General features: G+C 41.0%; 1 pseudogene across 1 annotated transcript; it reads right to left on the bottom strand.

Moving 5' to 3' along the window:
* Positions 1–22,931: 22,931 nt before the first annotated feature.
* LOC103076224 (cytochrome b5 pseudogene) lies at positions 22,932–23,336 on the bottom strand (annotated as a pseudogene). The gene has a single exon (XR_014368680.1). The product of XR_014368680.1 is annotated as a cytochrome b5 pseudogene (transcript).
* Positions 23,337–23,806: the final 470 nt, after the last annotated feature.

Raw genomic sequence — 23,806 nt, 5'->3', positions numbered from 1 at the left:
GAAAGAGCAACCACCTGCATGTTTTGTTGTATCTGATTAATTTCAAACAAATATTATAATGCTTCATATGTTCTTGGACAGCTGTCCAATATCCTGCAATTAGCCTTAAATGGATACACTCCACACAGAAAGATGGAATGAGGGTGACGCTGATCTGAGGGTGTAGAAAAACAAGTAAAACTATAGACTGAACTGGAAGGGAACTTTGAGATCATCCAGTTCGAATGCTTTGTGCAACAGATGAGAAAACAGGTTCAAGGAGGGGTCATGGTTTGCCCCCATGTCACAGAGTGAGTCCATAGCACAGACAGGACCTTTAGGTCTCAACCCCCAGCTCAGTGTTCTTTCAACTATACTCATCAGACATCTAGACCAGTTGGAAGAAGCATGCTGAAAGCTACTGATGAAGGAAATGGTGGGTGGTTCCAAGGCAGGGAAGCTTACCATCTGGCCAAAATGTTACAGACAAGGGTCAGTCACATGCTTTCCTTGTATGGTCTTTCCACTGGGTTGTGTGTATCTGGAAACAAAATACAGAAGAAAAATTAATTTGAGCCTGTGTCTGGTCCACTTTGTAGAGAAAGGAGACAGTCACCTCTGTGACCTGGTTTGAGGAGTGCTGAAGAGACTCTCCTGCCTCAGATGATCTTCCCCATCAGCCTGCTATTCCAGGTAAGTATTACTTTTCCTTGAGGTTGCTTTTAAAAGAGGCTTGGAAAAAAACACTAAAGACTGTTTCCAGCCACTGAAATCTTAGTATGAACTAGGCATATATTTGATTTACAGAGGTTTTATCAGTTCACATTGAGGAAAGCAGTGAATAATGTAAGCCAGGGGCCTGACCAAAGATCATGGGGTGTTTGGATTTCTTTAGAACTCTCCTGTCCATCTAGAGAAAGTACTCCTGCTTTGAAGATTAACTGCAGTAAGAAAATGTCCCAGAGACTTGGATGGGGCCTAGAAATCCTGCCTCATACTGCAAGCTCCAGGGAGCTCTGTTGTGTGCATGCTTTACTCCTAATCACTGCCATCCAGAGGTGTCACTGGTCATGCCCTTGAACTTGTCACACAAAGAGTCTTCTCTTCACCTCTTTCTGCACCTGGATTCACAGCAGTCACTCCTGTTCCTGGTCCCTGGGGTTAGTATAGTGGGGTACAGCTTACAAAACTCTCTCCCTGTACCTTGTAAGACAGGTAGAAGAGACAGTCTTATGCTTCTCACTTTACAAGTGGGAAACCTGTGGCCCAGACAGATTAAGTGACTTGCCCAAAGTCACAAAAGCAATAGAGGTAATTGTCAAGTCAAACTGGAACCCAAGTGTTCTGTCTCCAAACCCTGTCTTCCTTCCCTACATTGGTATTTCCCAAAGTTTCCTCCACAGAGCATAAGTTCATTGAGAATCACGTTGGCAGAAAGAAGAATTCCATGATCTAATACGTATTTTCTTCTTTTTCTACCCCTCTTGTGGTGATACACTAGGCACATAAACATATTAGAGGCTCTGAGATGTAATCTGTATAACTCAGAGTTTTCAAAAAGTATTTATGAATAAGAAGAGTTCACATTAATTGAGTACTGTTCCAGGCCTTGTGCTAAGTATTTTACATGCAGTAGCTTATTCTATCCACCAAACGTTCTTATGACCTCTGTGCTGTGCTTATTCTCATTTTACCAATGACAAAACCAAGGCTCAGGTGACTTGCCCAAGTTCCCGCAGTAGGAACATGACCAGGAAGGTTCTTAAACCCAGCCATTTGATTCTATGCAATATTTGGCCACAAAAATGTTCTTCCCACAAGCCCTCTTTATATCGCACAGAACTAGTCTCTTGCAGAATCAATTTTGGGAAGGTAGTTCCCCTATTCACCAACTTCTTAACCATAACCTTGCCTTGTTCTCACTGCTTCATCTTTCAACACCCAGAATCACCCAGAAAATGGGTTACTTTCAACCACTGAGCAAAGAACTTACACACTGGAAAATAAGACAGATATTTGCCTACAGGAGGAGAGAGAAAGGTGTAGAGAATATCAGCACTGTGCCAGGAAGGGAACCAGAAAGATGAGACATCACCAACCAAACAGGCTTGTTTCACACTTTTGCTCTACATGCTCAGAGACAGAATCAGAACAGAATTCTCAGTTGAATCAATCAAACTTGTCTTCTCTCTACCCAGCAGGGCAACTGGAGTGATATAGATCCACTGCGGGCCTGCTGCTGATTGCAATGCCAGGTAAATGGATCACATTGGGTCAGTTCAACTGAAAGCAGCATTTGAAACCACTGGATAGTGGTTCTGTCACTGGGTGTGCATGAACACACATGTGTACACACAGGGATGTACCATGCCAAAAGAGGCACTGACTAATGAGGTCAATTCAGTCAAACAACCAGTCAATTTAATGGAAAGAAAAACTGTAAGTCAAATTGACTGGTCAGTCAATTCAATCTAGTCACTCAGTCCATAGGAAAGCTCCAATAGATACAGCTCAGTTGTCTCTGGGGACATAGACAGCAAAAATGAGGCCCATGACCCAGGAAAAGAGAGGTAAATTGCAACACAAAGAATTTAGGTTAAATGTCAGGGAAAGTTTTTTGACAATAAAGGGATGTCTAAATAGCTCCTTTGAAAGGAATTCACAAGCAAAAAATAATGGAAAATTTTCAGTAGAGAAACAAAGCAGGAGAAAATATTTGCAACACGTAGGACAGATTAAGAGTTGATATCCCTCATATTTTTAAAGGCTCTTACAATCTGATATGAAAAAGACAACCCATGCAATAGAAAACAGCAGAGATGATGAACAGGTGAATCATTGCAGAAAATCTCTACTTGCTAACTTAGAATCACAGCAGAGTTTCTCAGAATGCAAATGGCAAAGCCATATACAACAATACGAAATACTCAAACTTACTAGCAGTCAGGGAAATGCACATTAATATAACAAGGAAATACTTTTTACCCTTTAGATTGTAAAAATAAAAAACGTAGAAGATTGCTAGTATTCAATATTGGTGAGCGCCTCCTTGCATTGCTGGTGAGAATGTGAATTATTTCAACTTTTTTCTGTTCTGGCAGTAGTTATAAAAATCTTAAATACACGCACACTTTGATCCAGCATTCTTACTGCAGGGAATATATTCTGCAGGATTAAAAGCACAAGTATATATGGAATGTAAAGCAGCATTATATATATATATATATATATATATATTTATATATATATATATATATATAATAGCACAAAAAATGGAAACAACATAATATCCATCAATAAGGGGATGGCAGACTAAATTAAGGTACATCCATTTAACAGAATATTCTTCAGATTTTTTAAATCAGTTAGATCTATACTACTGACTTGGAGGAATGTCCATGACATACTGGTAAGTAAAAATAGGTTATAGAATAATGTATATAACACACTACTATACATAAAATAGATAAACAACAAGGACCTACTGTATAGCACAGGGAACTATACTCAATATTTTGTTTTATATGTATATATAACTGAATCACTGCTATACACCTGACACTAACACAACATTGTAAATCAACTATACTTCAATTTAAAAAATTAATTTAAAAAATTAAATGAAATTTAAAAAAGAATAATGTATATAGTGTGCTTTCATTTTTGCAAAGCAAAAAAGGGGGAAAGCCTATGCATTTACATGTGCCTGTACATATAGAAAAGTATGGAAATACATACATCAAACTGATAATATGTATTTCATTAGGAAGATAGAACTGGAGAAGGAAGAGGGGAAACAACTATTTTTTTCCTCATACAATGCTTTACTTTTTGTTACAATGGAATATATTACATTTATGAAGTAGAAAATCTTAGCATTTTTATTAATATAATGAAGGAAACATCACCTTTTTTAGTTAGCAAAAATTAAAGTGAAAATACTTAAGGCATTTTTGACTTTTAAAATACTTTATCCCAATACTCCAAGGTCTAGTAGGAAACAACAGATGACACTTTCCCATTCCTAGAACCATTCTGTGAAAATCCAAGAGAAAGAATCCTTTCTCCCCACTGATTAGAAATTCTGTCACAGTGGAAGCTGGGCTCTTGGGAAACTATGCTGTGGAATCAGGGCCAGAGGCCAGTGCTGATGCCCAGCGTGTATGTTCATCACACAGGATGCGTGACTACAACTGAAATATAAAAATCTTGTTTCTTATGTGTCTCATAGGCCAATTCTAAAGGCATTTCCCCCAAAAAAGTCCAAAATATTCGGGCTCTAGTGGCTGCTTTGGTGTAAGCATGTTTCCCCAAGGTTGTTATTTGGAAGGACAGCACAATCACTTCAAAGTGATTCTCATCTGTTAGTGTACAATGTTCTGGTCTGTTGATATAAAAAACACAACAAAAGGGCAGTCTCATTTTACAGCCCCACCAGTTCTGCTAAGTGCAATAACTACCTAACCGTGGATATTTGCACCATTTAATTCAACCTTTATGGGAATTGCTCCATTTGTTTCCTGTGACTTATGGCAGAGCTATCCGTCGTCAATGCACTCTCAGGGTCCTGAGCCCTGCATAGTGAAAGCCGACCTCATTTTGAAAGCCCGAAGGGTTCAGTGGTTACAACTTCTACTACCACCAGTATTGAGAGAGGCTACCATTTTTTTAGAGAGAGAATATTATTCTTTAATTACATAGCATGAATCTCTTACTAGATGATTCTTAAAAAGCTAAAAGAATATTCTTTAATTTTTTATTTGGGGGGAATAACATAAAATTGGAGAGGCTACCATTCTGAGTGCCTATTCACCATGTGCCAGACATTGTGTCAAGTGACAAAGAAATTGAATCACCAGGGGGTTAAGTAACTTGCCTAAGACCATGCAGCTAGTATAATTTGGAGCTAGAGAATGAAACCAGTCTGATTCAAAAGCCTTTGCTCTCATCCTCTTTGTTATATGCCTTAAAGGGCCACAATGGTTCCCCAGTTTCAGCTTTTAGTCCTATTCAGTCATTCATTCATTGAATAATTCTACCAAATTTACTGAGCATCTACTATGTGTAAGCCATTGTGCTGGGGATACAGAGAAAAGTGAGATACCATTTTACTCATGACAAATTTACATTCTGGCATAGGATATAAGTAAGCGACCATAAGTAAGTAACGTAGTATGACAACGTAATATTCACCAGGAGCCAGGAGTGCTTGGGAGCATGTACGAGGAGCCCCCTGTCCTGCGTGAGGAAGACAACTGTTTTAGGTCCAGAGAAGGCTTGATTGGAAAGAGACCATCTCAACATGTATAAAGGTCAAGTCATGGATCCTGACTTTTCTTTAGTATTTTTGTTAGGATCTAAAAAGTGTAAGATATAAGAAAGCACCTAAAAAGGAAAAGGTGGAAAGAGCCATGTGAAAAGAACACAATCTTCCCATTAGAAAAACTGAGAAACGTTGAAGTACCTGAAATTAGTAATGATGTGGTTATTCATTAGGTACTTTCACTAACGCAATTAGAAATAAAAGCAAAGCACTTGATGAACTGCAAACAGAGCAAAGCTATCAGAGCACGAAAGTTGCTTGAACTCCTTGAAATACACAAACAGGTAACTGTGGGTCAGCTTTCTGACGTCTGATGTGTGTGAGAAAGATTCTCTGTCAGGGTAAGTACTATCTGGGGTAGATTATTTGAAGTTTATTGTGAGAAAGAGAACTAAGCGTATAGCAGAATTTATTTTTTTTTAATTACTTTATATTATCTTTTCTCAAAAAGACAATATTTAGAGATAATAATTGCTGCTGTTATTTTAGTAAGAGGTTTTCTTTCATAAGGTAAAAAGGTAGTGAGTTATGTTAATCTAGCTGCTCTTAGTTTCACATTAGAAGGTGACCATGGAGTGGGCACACAAGACCCAAATGTTCACCTAAGCCAAAAAGCCTTGTCATTACCATGGATCTAAGCAGACAAAGGGGTCAGTTTTGCTCAGGAGGTTAATGAGGGCTGTGGAGGAGAGCAAGGGTGTGAATATGGGCTCATTAGACTGAGCCAGGTATAGAAGAAGAAAAAGGAACCAGCTACACCCTGCCAGCAATAAGTCAGTGAATACCAACGTTGTGAAGAATGGTGTGCCATCAACTTCTAGACTAAGTCATGCCGAGAACAAGTGATGACTTGGAATCCATAGCTCATATGGAAAACTTTCTGCTCATCTATTGCTTCAGGAGATCTTCTCTTTAGGACCTCAGTAACTTGGTTGGACTTGCAGTTCAATTCCCTCAGGGTGGTTTCTGCCATTTGAGAGGGAGTGGAGGTGGAGAATGTTGGAAATAGCCAACGCATACCAGTTATCTATTGCTGTGTAACAGATCACCCCAAAACTTGATGACTTAAAACAACAATCACTTATTTGGCTCATAATTTTGTGGGTCACCTGAGTGGTTCACTGGGATTAGAGGCAGGCAAGTGAAATGCCTAGGGCACAACATTTAAGGAGGCACCCACTCCATAGGGTTGTGCAATTGTCAACTCTGTACTTGCATGATCCTAAGAGTGAGTGCCTCCTTAAAATTTGTACTCTAGGCACTTCACTTGCCTCACCCTAGTGCCTGCCCTTGATGATTCTTCTGATCTGAGCGAGCTGGGGTGATCTCTGCTGGGTTCTTTCATGCTGTGGTATAGTGGTCAAGTTGTGAGTCGGCTAACAGCTAGGTGATCTAAAATAGCTTCACTCACAGGCCTGGCATTTGGTAGCCTATTGACAGGGGCAATAGGGGTGACTGCGCCCCATATTTCTCTTCATTTGGCAGGCTAGCACAAGCTTCTTCACCTGCTGTCCTTTTACAGATTCCTGTAAGAAGTGAAGGAGAGCAAGTCCCAATGTGTGAGCAATTTTCAAGTCTCTGCTTGCATTACATCTGCTACTTGTTCCAATGGCCAAAACAAGTCACACAACCAACCCCAGAGTGAGTGTGGAAGGAGATTATACAAGGGCATGGAACGGGGAGATATGAACAAATTGAGACCATTACTATGCCACAATGTCCAACAGTAAATTACAGAAATGAAAGAGAATGGCTGTGGTGAATGCTTCAACTGAATAAATAATCAATTTGTAGTCAGGAGAGCACCAGGGAAGGATTCTCTCCAGACTGCATCAGCCAGTCAGGAAGGAACTTCCTTACTGACGAAGTGAGATTGCATTGATGCAGCATATGCATTCCTCAGAGTTTCAAACATAGGCTTTCCAAGGACCTGTCCCATGTGTGACTTGTTCCCTAAATCTCTATGTGGTGAGAACCCAGAGCAGGACGTCTCCAACACTCCCACAGGGCACACACCACAAGAGAAACTGGGGATTCTATCCACAGAAATTCCTCCTCTGGGAGAGGTTGAGAATCCTCGTTTTAGAGGAAAAGCAACCTTAATTCCTACCCCTAAATACATAAACACCATTTTGCCATTGGATGTAAGCACTACTTCTGTTTGAAACTCAACTGCTCTCCAAATCTGCCTCTAGTTACATAAAAAAAAGTTACCATTTTCCTAATTGGTTATGGATAGAATTTGGTAAATAAACCAATAAAAATATCTGGACATTTACTACTCCTTTTAACCTCGTCTCCTATTTAGCTAACCCACTCCAGTTCTATCTGGAATTGGGAGCCTGACACAGCCAACCACATTGCCCCAAATCTGTCTTGTAGCAACTCTATGGCCATTTTGACAATGAGAAAGGATCCTTCGCTCTTGTCTTGGGGACTCTGAAGAGTTCTGAAGAGCATGCTCCTTGCCTGCTAGGAGCTTCCAAACACCAACAACACTGATGTGTGTAAACAGGAGGACAAGGGAACAATGGTTGGATGATTGTGGAATCAGTCACTTTACATGGTATACAAGCCTATCCCAAAACAAGCCAGTTGGAGCAACTGTCAAAGACAGCTCTTCTCCAAAGTGTCAGCAGTCTCAGTCACTCATTCTTTCCCTGGAAATCATTCCAGACAAAAAGGATCTGAGATGCTCATTTTCACTTGGTGGAACCAGAGAGCACATTACTCACTGGTGAGATGAGCTGACTGTACTTTAACAATTTACAGTTATTCCCCAGGCAGATCATCAAAATGCAGCTGTTTGGGGGTAATTATGGGAAATGTATTCAAATACACGTGAGATGGGTCATCTTCAGATGAAAGACCAGGGAACTGAGTTGGGGCTTATTTGTGAATATGCACAGGAGCGTTGTTTGAAGAAAACTCCCAAACTGTTGGCTTAACGAGGAATCTGAAGCAGTAATGGGAGCACTGGGGAGAAGAATGTCTCAGACCTTACACCACACACAGCTTGCCCAAGAGGTAGATCAATTCCATCAAGAGCCAGCTCATTCTCTAAAACATTAGGTATTTTCCTGCTGTTATTTAGGAGCAACTTTTCCCTTTCACCATATCTTGACTGTAAATGAGAAAGATAAATAAGCTCTTTTGAAACTGAAGGCGATTAATTCTAGCATCCAACATTTCCAAAACCGTTTCCATGACCTTCCCTATGATCCCTAACAACATTGCTCATCCTAGGACAAAACATTCATTTAAGGAGCAATGTTCTACATCTGCTTTTCGTATGCTCACACTGATTTAACAGGCTTTGATAGAGTTACCTCTAAATTTTTGAAATGCAATTGGTTTTGGTCTCAGTTGGGTGTGGAGGAAGGTGACACCACTAAGACATTAGATTTTATCAGGATAATGATCCTCTAGCCTGCTCTTTGGGAAGAAGAAAAGTCATTGGATTGTAGCACGATTACACAAGGGCAGTTAATGTTGGGTTTGAACACTAAGCAGGGGAGTTTGGGCTGAGCTTACCCTCCCACAGACACTCTCTACTCCATTTATACTGATTATCTCGTTGTCATCCTAACTTCTATGTTTCTCATTACTATATTTCCTATGCTGTTTCTCTACCTGGAAATACTTTCCTCTGTTTCCTTTGCCTATCAAAATCTTAATAGGTTTTTGAAGCCTAGATCAAGTCCAATATCTTCTGAAAAATCTTCCTTGTGTGCCCCCAGACTAAGGACATCTCTCCCTTTTCATAATCAATAACACCTACACTGGCACTTGGTTGTGTACCTCTTGTATTGTTCTGTGCCCATTTCATAAGTATTAGCCCTTTCTCCCTAAATGGATTCTAAGATCCTCAAAGGCAGGAACCACATATGTTATGCTGCTCATGAAATACTATCTTTCAATACACACACAGTGTCTATAAGATCATCTTGTACGAAGCGAACAATAAATGTTTGTTAATTATCTATGTGTCAGTGGGAAGTCAATAAAGTGTCTTGAGTATGTCTTTTAATGAAAGCAAAGTCCTCAGAATTGTTCTGAGGCAAACTTAAAGAAACAAAACATATCAGATTGTTTCCATGGCTGATAAATAATATTCCAAAACAATTAGCTAAATTGATTCACCCTACGTGGAGAATTTGTGGAGAGGTGGCTACTTTGAGGGAGAGTGACGACTTCTGTTTTTACCTGTACGTGTAGTATTTTGGTTGAATAATTACTTAAGTGACTGGGGTTTATGAACTATTATTTTCTACTTTTCAATCAGTGGTTAAAATGTCATATATAACCTCAGTGGTGAGACAGCCATAGAGCCAAGCTAGCCCAGTGAGAATGAGCAGTGTCACCACAGCCAGGATGGCAGCATGGGGAGATCAAAAGAACCCTGAACCAGGGAATCAGGAAAGCCAAGTTTGAGTTTAGTCTCAAATCGAGCTGGGTCATTGATGGATTGGGCCCTTTACCTCTTTGAGTCTGAGTTTCCTCATCTATAGAAAGATGACAAATATCCCAAAAGGACTGTAAGAAGATAAGAGTCACCACATCTTAAAACTGGCTGAGACAAGGTCTGAGCAGACAAACAAACAGCAGGACATTTTCTTTGCCAATTCTGGGCTGCACCACAGTTACAGCACACTAGGTGTAGCTGATAAGCATCGAGAACTGTCCGCTGCTGTAGAGTTCATCCATCTGACAAGGCCAGGCGTACTGTGCCTTATGAACCCAAGCTGTGTTGAAAGCCAAGCCAGTGTTTATCACTATCTCAGTTCACCCGCATGTCATCCAAGTCTCTCATGGAAAGGGATGTTCTTTTCAAGCAAGAAATTTTACTGAATGCCATAAATATAAGCTGTCACCCCACTTCAAAGTTTTCAGGTTTGGTGTTGCTTACAACACTTCTCTTTTAGGGAGAAATTCAAATGCCCTCCAATTGCATAGGCTGTGTTTTCTCACTGTGCTGGGGGAACAGAGAGATGAAGGTTAATTACTTTGGTCAGACAAAGAGTATTGAGGCCAAATGAAGACACTACCGACAACCTACAGAAAATGTTAATGGAATGAACGGGTTAAGTCAGCATTTAAAAAATTCATACTGTTATTCATTTAACAAATGCTTTCATGAGTAGATACTCTGTCAGGAGCTGTGCTACGTGCTGCTTCAGGAGAGGACAAAGTAACGTTCTCCTTCTGCGTCCAGAATCCTGTCTCCCATTCTGACTGCCTCTCCTGGATGCCATGGTTAAGATGCTGGAGAGATTAGGGCTGTAGTTTGACCTCCTTGGAACTTTAAGTCAAAACCTCACAACTCATACCAGGGTAACCCATCCTAGACGGGAAACCCTCACACTGCAGTCTTCATCAGATTTCTCAGTCATCAGAGACAAGGTGCACAAATATTAAAAAGAGACATATTAAAAAGGACGTGAGAAAAGCAAGCAAAAATGATACTAAGAACGTAAATAGGGGGAACAAAAAATAGCCATGAAAATCACATTAGTCAGCCTCAAAAATGTCACATGAGCCAAATTTTCCATGAACTTTCATAGACTATATCATACTTCGTTCCGCAGCTAAGGCTGGTGTCCTTGGACCTCCAAGGCTCTAATTCATTGTGGGAAGGCCCAGGGGTAACCATTAGGGAGCTGGAAACCCCTTAATTGAGTCAATGTTAGTCTCTAAGAACAGGAGAAGGAATCTTCTCCTCAGTAATCATTTGTTTAATGGTCCCGTTGTAGGCACTGGGGGATCTAAAATGAAATCATGGGTGCCCCACAGCTGGAAAGAATATTAAAAACTGGTTATCCAGAGGTGAGTGACACTTGGAAATCCAGGTAGAAAACCAATATCCAGGATATATGTTGGCAGATAGCTGGGTCCCTACCACTGGGTTAGGGGTTTATGACAGGATTCCTGTCCCAAGAGCACACAGACAGAGTAGAGCTAGAGGTACTAGATAGTTAAACAAGACAAAATGAGTAATCAGGAAATAAGGCTGCAGGGCAGTTAGAGCTGGAACACAAAGTCGGGTCTCGCCTAAAACAAGGTTAACCTAATGCCCTTTCCCAGAGTGTCAGACGAGGAGGCTGTTAATCCTTCCTGACCAAGGCTGGGATTGGTTCTTGAGAACAGATGGAGCCGAAGCCTACGGGAGGAAAGCAAGTAGCCTCAGCTCTGGGAAAAGGAGAATATAGAGTCTCCGAAGCAGAGAGCATTTGATACTCAGAGTCCTGCCATCTGATAGGAAGCTAATAAAAAGAATCCAACCAAGGTTTTATTGGCTAACAGTGTCATCCTTTTCCAGAGAACATTTATATTTTAATCCAAGATAAGAAATAAGTAGAGTGCCTATGTAAATATATTTCTGGATGGAGTTGGTGGTAGGGAGTGCAGAGTGCAGGAAGAAACCTAGTGGACCTAAATGTCACGTGGCCTAGGTGTCCCAGAGGTACAAATTGCCTATTTTATATAAAGGAGGCATCTGAAGTTTTTGTCTGGATTGCATCTTGAGACTATATGCTGGGAAGATGGACCTTTATAGAGTTGAATCCACTTGCCCACCCCTACATCCGAGAGAAAAAGAAGGCATGGAACAGAGGGTAAGTTCTACCCACAGAATTGAAAGCAACCACCTGAAGTCCATCTGGACTTGGGTTTTCCATTTGAGGAGTCAGAAACAGTTGACCAGAAACTATTACATAAGAAGTTGTAAATTTTACAACTTGGCTCCACGTTTGCTATTTGTGCTTGTTCTCTTGTAGTGATTAGCCTTCAAACCTGTCGAGCAGCAAACTTTTTCTATAAATTATCAGATAGTAAATATCTCAAGCCTTGCAGGCCATCTGTAGTCTCTTGTCACATCTACTCACCTCTGCCATTATAGTGCAAAAGCTGTCACAGCCAATACGTAAACCAGTGGGAGTGGCTGTGTTCCAATAAAACTTTATTTACAGAAAGAATTTATTTACAGAATGCCCAGATTTGGACAGGGGACCAACTCTGCAACCAGGTTTAAGGGGAAAAAGTCCAAACTGGGCAGCTATGTAAGAAAGGGAAAATAAACAACAGAGACTTAAGGTCCTGCTGCTACAAGGGAAGAAAGGATTTCAGAAAGTAGGTCTAGCTCTTAGAAGAGACACTGAGTTTGAGCAGTGGAAATCCTTGTGTGGGGCTCTCTGGTGGTGCCTCTGAAATCACAGCACACATATACTTCCTCTCTTTGTCCACATGGCCAATTCTGGAATGGACAAAATGTAGGTGAAAGAAAAGTGAAGGAGGAAAGTAAACTCAAGGGAGCTTGGGAATAAAGAAGCCTGACTTTTTCTTATTCAAACAGCTTAGGCAAGAAAAAGACTGAGAGTGCCTAGGACCCTGGCATAGGGCCGTGAGGCCTATGGGGAGATTTGAAAATGCAGGTCATAGTTATAGCAGTTAAAGGAGAAACTAGCAGTCATTAAAAGAACTCTTCTTGAGGTCTGAATTGGACTGTTGAATTTTTCTTGAACTGCTTTGAGTGTACAAACGTTACACTTTGTCCTCCAGGGCTCTCCGGGACTAATAAGTGTGCAAACCAACTCCGAACTACACGTATAATGCAAAATAGATTTATTCGGGTGAAGCAACTTGTATATATGCTTCGAGATAGTCTATTGGGACATTTTTCTCACCTGTGCCCTGCAAATAACAACTGGATCCTAGACACATAGCCAAATTTTGTAGAATCCAATGGGAATAAAAACTCCTATTTCTCACTGTGTCTTGTGACATCTTAGCGGACACTCAAAGGTGAAAGGCACTTAAAAGACGAAAGATTTGTTATCCCAACCCCAAACTTAGTCTGCTCCAGGTCAAAACGATCTGATCTTGCTTCTTCTGAACTCTCTCCAGAAAGAGAAAGGCACACCCAGGAGGACTGTTCCAACTTAGTCACAACCGTGGGGTAAGCCAACTAAGTAACTTAGGAGGAGGGGGAAGGGAGGTTTACAGAAACACACCCTCGAGCATGTGTGTTCACTCTGGAGCCAAAATGAATCCTAAGAAGAATGAACTCTTCATTTTCCACTTAGTTCCCATTAGGTTTTCTCTCTTTTGCTGTGTGAGCAGAAGACAGTCTCCCTGGTGAATAAGAAAGGCTTTAAACAGAATCTAGACAGAGCTCATGAATCAGACATGATGGAAAATCGGTGACTCCAATTCATTAACCCAGGACCGTGACCCCTCAATGGCAGAGAACTAGAAATTCTACTCTGTTGGTTTATGGGGCCATCTGAATAAGCTGGGACAATTTAGAAACACTGAGCCTTTTCAAATACACTCAGCTCAATCACGTGTCTGTAGATTTGGCCTAAGTCTAAGGAGACTCCATCTATTGCAAATTTGTTTGCACAATTAGAGGCATGCTTGTATATGTTATGAACCATATTTCAAATATGGCTCTCCTTATACCAAGACCATATCTACAAAAATAGTCAACTGTTTTGATTGAATTGACCAGGAACAATTTAGATGTGTTCTACCTGCTAGCTGAGATTCAACTAATCGTACTGTTTCCACATTTAAATGACCTAAATAAATAAAAAAGTATAGCAACAATTTACCATATGAACCTTAGACCACAACACAAGTCCTTTCTTCCTTCTTCTTCCTCTTTTTCTCCCTGCCAAGAAACTAAAAACCTTGAGTGGCTAGGCAGTTTGCAAGCATTAGTGTTGATAATTAACAACTTTGATATCAATTACAAACCAGTGTTTTTAATCAAAAGGTGGTCTAGTTTATTAGTGGAAATTATGTTAATAGTTGTGATTTCACTTTGTCGGATTGGCTTAGAGTCAGAATTGGGCATGGTCCATAACACGTAGGTAGAAAAAACAGGCAAATGTCAATCTCTTGGCTGATACATGTCTTGACTCCCCATATCATGTCTGGTGTCCTGGTTTCCCCGAGGAGGAGCTTCAACCCTTTATTGACCTGTGTCTATCTTCTGGATTGACTGGTCAGGAATAATTTGCTCATCATTATCTATTTGATAACCACTCTCAGGGCTGTTCTGGTGACTGATTCTATGGCAGTCTCCACTTGGCTTTGACCCTTCTACTGACTTTGGGGTCTCAGCCTAAGTTTTCGATTGCGGCTTAATAACTCTGACCCCTGACTGGGCGGGACCCTGGACTGATTCCTCCTGAAACTTCATTGGGTGTCCTATTTTCTAACCTCAAACTATGGCTCTGAAATTGGCTCACGCATCTCTGCCTTGTTCCTGCTATCTTCGTTTGGGAAAAAGATTGATCTTCTGATGTTTAGCATGAGAAAAGTGTTTGATTCTATGGTCTTGACAACAAAAATTCCTTCTGCTATGGTCTGGAGTTCTCAGCTATAAATTGGGGATAGTAATGCCTATTTTGCTTGGTTGTGATGAAGATTAATGAGACCATTGCATAGACTGAGGCTGAATACATGTTTCAGTTCAAACAATGTTTACTGACAGCCTACCACGTGCCAGACACTGAGAGTTACAGAGAGAAGGACTCTTGGGTTAATGGGTGAAATATCCACATATACAATGTGATAAGCAGAGTGCTGTGAGAGCCCAGAGAAGAAAGGACAGCTAACTGCCTGGGAAAGTTTGAGGTGGGCTATGATGAATATAATTTTGGCAGGTAGAGAGGAAGGAAGTCAGGTGGGGTTAACTGGGGAGTATATTCCAAACACAAGAAACAATTCAAAGCAAGACAGGCCTGGATTCAAATCTTTAATGGCACTAAGCACTTGAAAGACATATAGTGTCTCCTTCCATATGCCATTCAAGATAAACGTTCTTTATAAGGAAGTATAATTAAGTTCTGAATTTTCCTAAGAAATAATAAACACGTCTATAGTTCTTACTGTGTCCCAGGCACTGTTGTAAGCATTTTACATTTGTTAATGCATTTAATCTTCATAATAATCCTATGAGACAGATATCATTATTATCCTTCATTTTACAGGTGAAAAAACTGGGGCTCATAGAGGTTAAGCAACTTGCCCAAGGTGACACTGCTGGTAAGTAACAAGAGTCAGGATTTTGACCCCAGTTTATGTTCTTAATTGCTATGCTATACAGCCTCTTCAAGATGATACTTCTCTCTCTGTCTCTGTCTCTGTCTCTCTCTCCCTTCCTCTCTCCTTCTTTCCTTCTTTTCTCTCTTCTGAGAAATGAAATATCAGCAAATTGGCCCTTGTATCCCCTTTGCCTTTCCTAAACATTACTTTAGACTTTATGTAAGTGTATGAGTGCTTCTCAAACTTGGATATGTGCCATCACATACAGAGGGTACATGAAGTTAGAGGATAAGCAAGGCTCATCTTCTTGGAGCATCAATTTTATTCAGACACATATGGTTATATGGAGTTAAAATTTACTGAGCACTTAATATGAGTCAGGCATCTAGTCCTCAAAATAACCACATGAGGTGGATGATATTATTATCCTCACTTTAGTGATGAGGAAACTGAGGCTTATAGAGACTAAGTAACTCGTCCAAGGTAATAGTTAATAATCAGTGGAGACAGCCCAACTTGAAGGTTAGCTTAAAGCCTGGTCTCACCGATGCCAAGTACTCGTAACTACTATGCTCCACTTGTTTAAAACACAGAGATTTAGGGGTTGAGAGTGCACCTGCCGATGCAGGGGACACGGGTTCGTGCCCCGGTCCAGGAAGATCCCACATGCCGCGGAGCGGCTGGGCCCGTGAGCCATGGCCGCTGAGCCTGCGCGTCTGGAGCCTGTGCTATGGAACGGGAGAGGCCACAACAGTCAGAGGCCCGCGTACTGCAAAAGACAAACAAACAAACAAACACAGAGATTTAGTAGAAAATAAAATTCAAATGCATAACACTTTGAAGAAATATCAAACTTGTAGCCAGCTACTTTAGGCTACAAACCCAGATCCCACTGATAGGGTAAAAATTCACTGTCTTTAGCCACTATGGCTACTGTTGTAGGGGAAAATGAGAAGCCCTCCTAAAAGTGAACATACCCAGAATTGGAAGAGACTGGTGGATTCAATGGGCCCCATTCATATTGACTAACGGAGATTGTCTTGTGAACATCTAATTCTGCTTCCCTGTACCATTGGGGGTCTCAACATAGACAGATGACACACTCAAAAACAGGAGAATTCGAGAAATGTTGAATAAGGAGCTATTTTTCCCGCAGCTTCACTGAGATATAATTGACACATAAAAGGGGCTATTTATATAAAAGTGGATGGGATATAGGGGCCACATCATGGATAGTGCAGTAACTCAGAGCTAGTAGCAGCAAAGCTTTTACCAGCCCTAAACCTGAAGGCACAAGGTAAAGGAAGGCTGCCGGAAGGCAGAGGGGAAGGTGGTGTGGAGAAGGCTGCCTTGAGAGGAGCAGTGTCCTTGGTTGAGGGACACAGCCATCCCTAGGAAACCTCACAGCGAGAGAGCCAAGAGAATCAATACTCTGATCTCCCTCACCTCCTTCCCTCTGACCTCCTGTGGGAGTTTCCTATTAGCCAAACTCAGCCAGATGCCAGAGGGCAAGAGAAATGCTTGACGTAATCATACAGTTCAGATTTCAGAGGACAGAGAGCAAGGAAGAAAAGGGCAAAGAGGGGATTTAGAAAGGGCAAATAGAAGACATCCCACACAGTTCCCTTGTGACAGCGCTGTGGCAATGGTGACCTACAAGAATGTCCTGGGCTTCCCTGGTGGCGCAGTGGTTGGGAGTCCGCCTGCCGATGCAGGGGACACGGGTTCGTGCCCCGGTCCGGGAACATCCCACATGCCGCGGAGCGGCTGGGCCCGTGGGCCATGGCCGCTGGGCCTGTGCGTCCGGAGCCTGTGCTCCGCAACGGGAGAGGCCACAACAGCGAGAGGCCCGCGTACCGCTAAAAAAAAATTAGTGCACACAAAAAAAAAAAAAAAAAAAAAAAAAAGAATGTCCTGTTACCTCTTTCTGCTGATACCATACAGTCTCAGTAGAAGTTACCTCCAAGAGATCATTGTAGAGCTTAGATACTAAAATTCACAGTGTATTAATTAAGAAATTGCTAGCTATTCTAATACATAAACTCCAAATTCTCAATGACATAACACAGTAAAAGTAGTTCCCAGTCCAATGTGAGTGTTCCTAATTGTGGAGGGCTCACGTGGACATTGAAGACCCAGATCCTTCCATCTCATCCTTCTGCCCTCCCCAGGGCCCTGAGAGTTCTCTCCATTCAGCTGGTAGATAGGGAGATGGACTATTTTAACTATTTTGGCTTAAAAATGACACAAAGCAATTCCTCCAAAATTCAATTAAACGTGAGATGTCCTCATCTAGCTGTGAGATGGGGCTGGGAAATGCAGTCCCCAGTCACATGGTCCCTCTAGATGTGACAGAGGCTGGAAATGCAGTTCTTGGCTGGATAGCCACTATCCAACAGCAACTCTACAACATGGAATGGGAGCAGGAAGCTTTGGGAATCATTTAGACATCTTTGCCACAGATAGCTCCACAGACTGATATAAACTTAAGCTCTTCATACAGACTCACAGATATCCTATCAACCATTTAATCAAGCAGTTATTTCAGGCTGTTCTGTGGTAGATGCTATGTGGGAGGAAAAGGGAGTATCAGACATGGTAACTACCCTTAAACGACTTAAAGTATTTGCAGAAGCATCCAGGTAAAAAAGCTAAAATTGAATAAATTATTCAACTGTTTGCCCATTCCTTTTGCTTGATACTGTGGAAGCATAAAATATATGAATGATTGATTCAAGTTATTCCTGTTTTTCATCTAGATATTTGCAGTCTCTCCACACAGACTCCAATAATTGTATCACTGATTAAAACTGGTCCATCAGTTTTGTTAAACTACGAGTAAACTATTTGGTTATTCAGAAAATACATTCACACATTTTGTCTGTAGCTGGAGCAATAGACCTGCGTCCCCTAGTCACTACAGACTAGCCCCCTCATCCCACCTCAGTATCCTCAGGCCATTCATTTAATCCCAAGGAATAGTTATTAAGGTGCCTAATTTTATTATCTCATGGAAAGAAAAGAATTCCAATTAGTTACACGTAATTTTACCCCAAGGTTCCAACCTCTTGTTGAATTTCTATTGATTGAGGCTTTATCTTATTTCCTTCCACACATCCTTTAAGGGTACCTTCTTTATTTTATTCTTTGAGATTGAATTTTGTTAAAAAGGGCAGTGACACACAGGTCAGGTTTGCTTTGTAAAAGCCAAAAGCTGCCTGGCAAAACAATTAGCAAGGGGACTGTGAGAAAGGCTGGAATCCACAGATATAGACAAACATCTGCATTCCTGACATGCCAATCTCATGTTTTGCTGGGGGAAAAAAGTTACACTTCTAATGATGTGAATATGTGAAAATTTTCTTTCTCCTTTAGATCAAGAAAAAGCTGTAATAGGTTTTAAAATAAATAAAGCAGCAGCTACTGCCTGGCCTGCCAATGAAGACATGGAGAAGTCTACATAAAGAGCCTGGATAATTGAAATCCACAGTTATTTTAAAACCTTAAAAAATTAGCCTGCCAAATTTTCAACCTCCTCCCCTACCCAGCCAAGAGCTGCTCACCAGAAGCAAGACCAGCTCCTTTAAATTGCGCCTCCTTTTGCTGGCCTTTCAGGCTATGGATTTATGCTAGAAGGAGAGCTTGGAGCTGACTACAAGTCCTAGATCATGGAGAGACTACCATTGCTACAGCCATATAGTACTGATCAGATAGAATCAAAATAAAACATCTTAGAGAATTCACTGGACATGGCTTTGTGACTGGCCACACTTCCTCTAGTACAGCCTTAAGCTACTGTGTGGTAGGGAAGAAGGGATTCACACCAGTCCAGCAGCCAACCTTGTACTTATGTAGATCAGGTGGCCATTTAGGGAATGTTCTTTCAGTGTTCCAGGAAGGCCCTTTTGCCCAAACTAACTAGTCTTCCCTACTTCTGTGGTGAAATTCTCTTAACAAAGCCAAGATTTCCCTTTCACAGGTAGAAGTAAAATGAAAATACTAACCCCATGAGAGAGCCGGGAACACCGACGTCCACCAGATCTCTGAATGACGAGATTAAGAGACAAAGAAGACCTGGGAGCTCAGAGACCATATGCTTTTCAGATTTCCCCTTCAAGCTCATCAATTTGTCTGAGGAAGGAAGTGTAAAAAGAAGATTCAGGTAGTGAGAAAGGCAACCTAGACAAGAACAGCAAGGCCCTAAGATCCTGAAGGGTTGCCAGAGCCAACTCCGATGTTTTCAAGTTTCCTATTGGGCTGAGAATGGCTTCACTTTTATTTTTCCTGCTTGGGTTTCAGTGGACATTTTCACTCGTGTCTATGTTCAATTCTGGAAAATTCTCAACCATTAAAATCATGCCTCCTTGTTTGGGATTAACAGATACTCCTGTATATAAAATAGATAAATAACAAGGACCTATTGTATAGCACAGGGAACTATATTCAATATCTTGTAATAACCTATAATGGAAAAAAATCTGGAAAAGTATATATATATATATATATATATATATATATATATATATATATATATCACTTTGCTGTACACCTGAAACTAACACAACATTGTAAGTCGACTACACTTCAATTAAAAAATAATAAAATAAAATAAAATAAAATTATGCCTCTTCATTATCCTGATTGTCTCTTCCTGGAACTCCTATTTGATAAATGTTGTAACTTCTCATTCTATCCTTCATATCTCTTTCATATTTTCTCTCTCTTTAGCTCTCTATCCTGCATTCTCGGTAATTTCCTCATTGAGAGATCTCATTGAATGAAATGTCTCATTCAATTCAGTAATTCCCCCTTCAGTGATATCTAGTCTATTGCTGTATGTATCTACTGAGGTTTGGTGTTCAATAATATATTTTACAAATTAACTTTATTGAGGTATAAAGTACATGCGATAAAATGCACCCATTTAAATGTGTGGTTTGATGACAGATGTATATATTCATGTTAACAGTCACCCCAATCAAGATATAGAACATTTCCATCACACCAGAAAGTTCCCTCATGTTCCTTTGCAGTCCACTTCCCTCAAGTCTAAAGCAACCACTTGGGACTTCCCTGGTGGCACAGTGGTTAAGAATCCATCTGCCAATTCAGGGAACACGGGTTCAATCCCTGGTCCGGGAAGATCCCACATGCCACGGAGCAACTAAGCCCGTGAGCCACAACTACTGAGCCTACAAGCCACAACTACTGAGCTCACGTGCCTCGAGCCCATGCTCCACAACAAGAGAGGCCACCACAATGAGAAGCCCGTGCACCACAACGAAGAGCAGCCCCTGCTCGCCACAACTAGAGAAAGCCTGCGCACAGCAGCGAAGACTCAATGCAGCCACAAAATTAATTAATTAATTAATTAATCTTTAAAAAGATAATTGGAGAATATTAAAAAAATAAAGCAACTACTAATGTTATTTATATATCATAGATTACTTTTGGCTGATCTAAAATATGACCTATATGGAAGCATACAATATGTATTCTTCTGTGTCTGGTTTCTTTTGTTCAGCTTACTGCTTTTGAAATTCACATGTTACTGGCAGTATCAGAAATTTATTCCTTTTTATTACCAAGTAGTATTCCATTTATGGCTATGCCACATTTTATCCATTCACTAGTTTATGGACATTTAGATTGCTTCCAACTTTTAGCTATTACAAATAAAGCTGCTATGAGCATTTGTATGCAGGTCTGTGTGTGGACGTATGTTTCCATTTCTGTTGTGTAAATACCTCCAAATGGAATTGCTGAATCATGACCAGGTGTATGCTTAACTTCATAAGAAACTGCCAAACTATTTTTAAAAGTGGCTGTGCTGCTTTAATATGCACCTGTAATGTAAGCGAGTTCTGGTTGCTCTAAAACCTCACCTACATGTGTTTTTGTCGACTGAAAAAAATTTTTTTAATTTTAATTTTATCCATTCTAGTGGCTGGGATTTGGTATCTCACTGTTATTTTAATTAGCATTTCCCTAGTAACTAATTATTTTAGATACCTTTTCATGTACTTATTAGCCAATTCACCATTCATATATATTCTTTGATGAAGTGTCTGTTCAAGTCATTTGCCCATTTCCTTGTTGTTGTTCCAGGCTTATGTTTATTAAAATCTAAACAAAGGATCCCTCTGCAAGGTACTTTCCCATGTGAGACAGCTGCCCCACTGCCCTCCTACATTCGCTCTAACTTCCAGTGACAAAAAAGGCAGAGGGTGATACATGTCACTGATTATAAAAATCTCTGCTCTGTAATTTAAACAAATTCCTTTCCAATGTGTTTAGTTATTTCTGAAGAACTCCATGGCTCGTCAGTCGGCTAGCAGGCCAATAGACAATCATCGCTAACTACAAAGTACTTCGAGTCTATAAATTCATCTCTCAAGTTTCGACATTTAAAGAAAAAGCACTGCGCAGAGAATAATAAACAAAGACGGGATGACTGAATCAGTCCACACCAGAGTTCTTCATGGCCCATCACCAGAGCTAAATTTCTTCAAAAAACAGATTCCAAATGTCTCACAATCTCTTTCAAATGTGTGTTTTTACAAATTAGGGAATCAACATTTCTTTATAGGAGCACGTAAACAGTTTTTACCTTTGAAGGAGGAGTCTGTAAAACCTGAGAAGCTGTATAACTGAGAATCTCTTCGGAATGACATGTTTAAGCTGAGAGAAGGGACAGTGGTAATGTTCTCTCATGGTTCACAGGCTTTTGTTGATGTTGCTGGTGTTTTTTTGTGTTTTTTTTTGCGATATGTGGGCCTCTCACTGTCGTGGCCTTTCCCGTTGCCGGACGCGCAAGCTCAGCGGCCACGGCTCACAGGCCCAGCCGCTACGCGGCTCACGGGCCCAGCCGCTACGCGGCATGTGGGATCCTCCCAGACCGGGGCACGAACCCGTATCCCCTGCATCGGCAGGCGGACTCTCAACCACTGCGCCACCAGGGAGGCCCTGCTGGTGTTTTTAATCAAAGAAAAGATGGAGTATCTTTTCTAGGTCTCGCAGACCACTTTCTCTTTTTATCGTCTATATGATTGTTCAAGTAGAACAATTATTAGAAATCTTTAAGCTATTATTTCTGGGCTTTCCTTGAAAAAAAAATCTACACTGGAAACATGCAATACCTGATTATTCAACTAGATGAAGCAGCACAAGAAGAGATCCAAGGACGCCCCTGCTCACATCAGACAGACAACTTGGATCTGAAAGATTAGCACATTAAATGACCGCCAAATAATCAGATTCCAAACATCACAGACAACTACATATCAAAGAGCCAAACATGGTGGTATGTTTTAAAAGATTGTGCCCACAGTAAGCAAATGACATAGTGATGGAACATCAAAACAAAGCTGATGAATAAAAAGGCACACTCTAAAAATTCAGGAGTAGAAAGAACAGTTCTTTTTGGTTTGTTTTGTGTCTAATGTAGGAGGAAAGGAAAACAGGTGTATTCAAATCATTTTCAGGTGAAGGGTTCTGTCAGCTGAAGCAGTTAACGGTGGCTTCTTTCCCCCAGGACCAAAGCAGTCTTTTCTTCCATTGGCTTCTGAGAACGTGTTTAGTGTTCCGATGTGTAGAAGTGATACATCAGGGCTACAACCAGTGCTGAGATGGCTGGGATCAGCCAGTTGGTCCACCACCTGGAATTAGAATCAATAGTAGTAATAAGAGTTTCCGAAGGCTTGGTTATCTTTGACCTGTCATCTGGACGCAGCACCCCAATGATAAACGTTTTGGACAATTCTCGAGCATCTGTAGAGTGTCCGACATCCTCAAAGTTTTCAGTAGCATCACCTCCAGCTTGTTCCCTTAAGACTTCTTCCCCACCAGGGTGCTCCTCCAAATATTTGGTCAAATTGTACACCTTGTAATGCAGGATCAACCAGGTGCTCTTGCTGTGATTGTGCTTCTGGATCTCTTCCAGGGTACAGTACTTCAAGGCTTTGTCGGATTCCTCGGCCATTTCGGAACACAGTGAGCCTCAGGCCCTAAAGGGAGCAGTGGAGCCCGGCAGGGTACAGCGGGCATCTCCACGAACTCGCCCTGGGACATTCCCCACGGCCCGGCTCTGCGCCTGGGCAGGAAGGCAGGCCCATTTGCCCATTTTTTAAAAACTGAGTTGTTTATGGCTTCTTAGTATAAAATTAGAAATGAAAAAGGAGTTACAACAGACACCTCAGAAATACAAAGCATCCTAAGAGACTACTACAAGCAACTCTAGGCCAATAAATGGACAACCTGGAAGAAATGGACAAGTTCTTAGAAAGGTATAACCTCCCAAGACTGAACAGGAAAGAAATAGAAAATATGAACAGACCAATCACAAGTAATGAAATTGAAACTGTGATTAAAAATCTTCCAAAAGGGCTTCCCTGGTGGCGCAGTGGTTGAGAGTCCCCCTGCCGATGCAGGGGACACGGGTTCGTGCCCCGG

The sequence above is a fragment of the Lipotes vexillifer genome, unplaced genomic scaffold (genome assembly GCF_000442215.2).
Source record: "Lipotes vexillifer unplaced genomic scaffold, Lipotes_vexillifer_v1.1 scaffold298, whole genome shotgun sequence".
Classification (NCBI taxonomy): domain Eukaryota; kingdom Metazoa; phylum Chordata; class Mammalia; order Artiodactyla; family Lipotidae; genus Lipotes; species Lipotes vexillifer.
The sequence above is the reverse complement of the archived record's forward strand: the minus strand, read 5'-3'. Positions and strand labels throughout refer to the sequence as shown.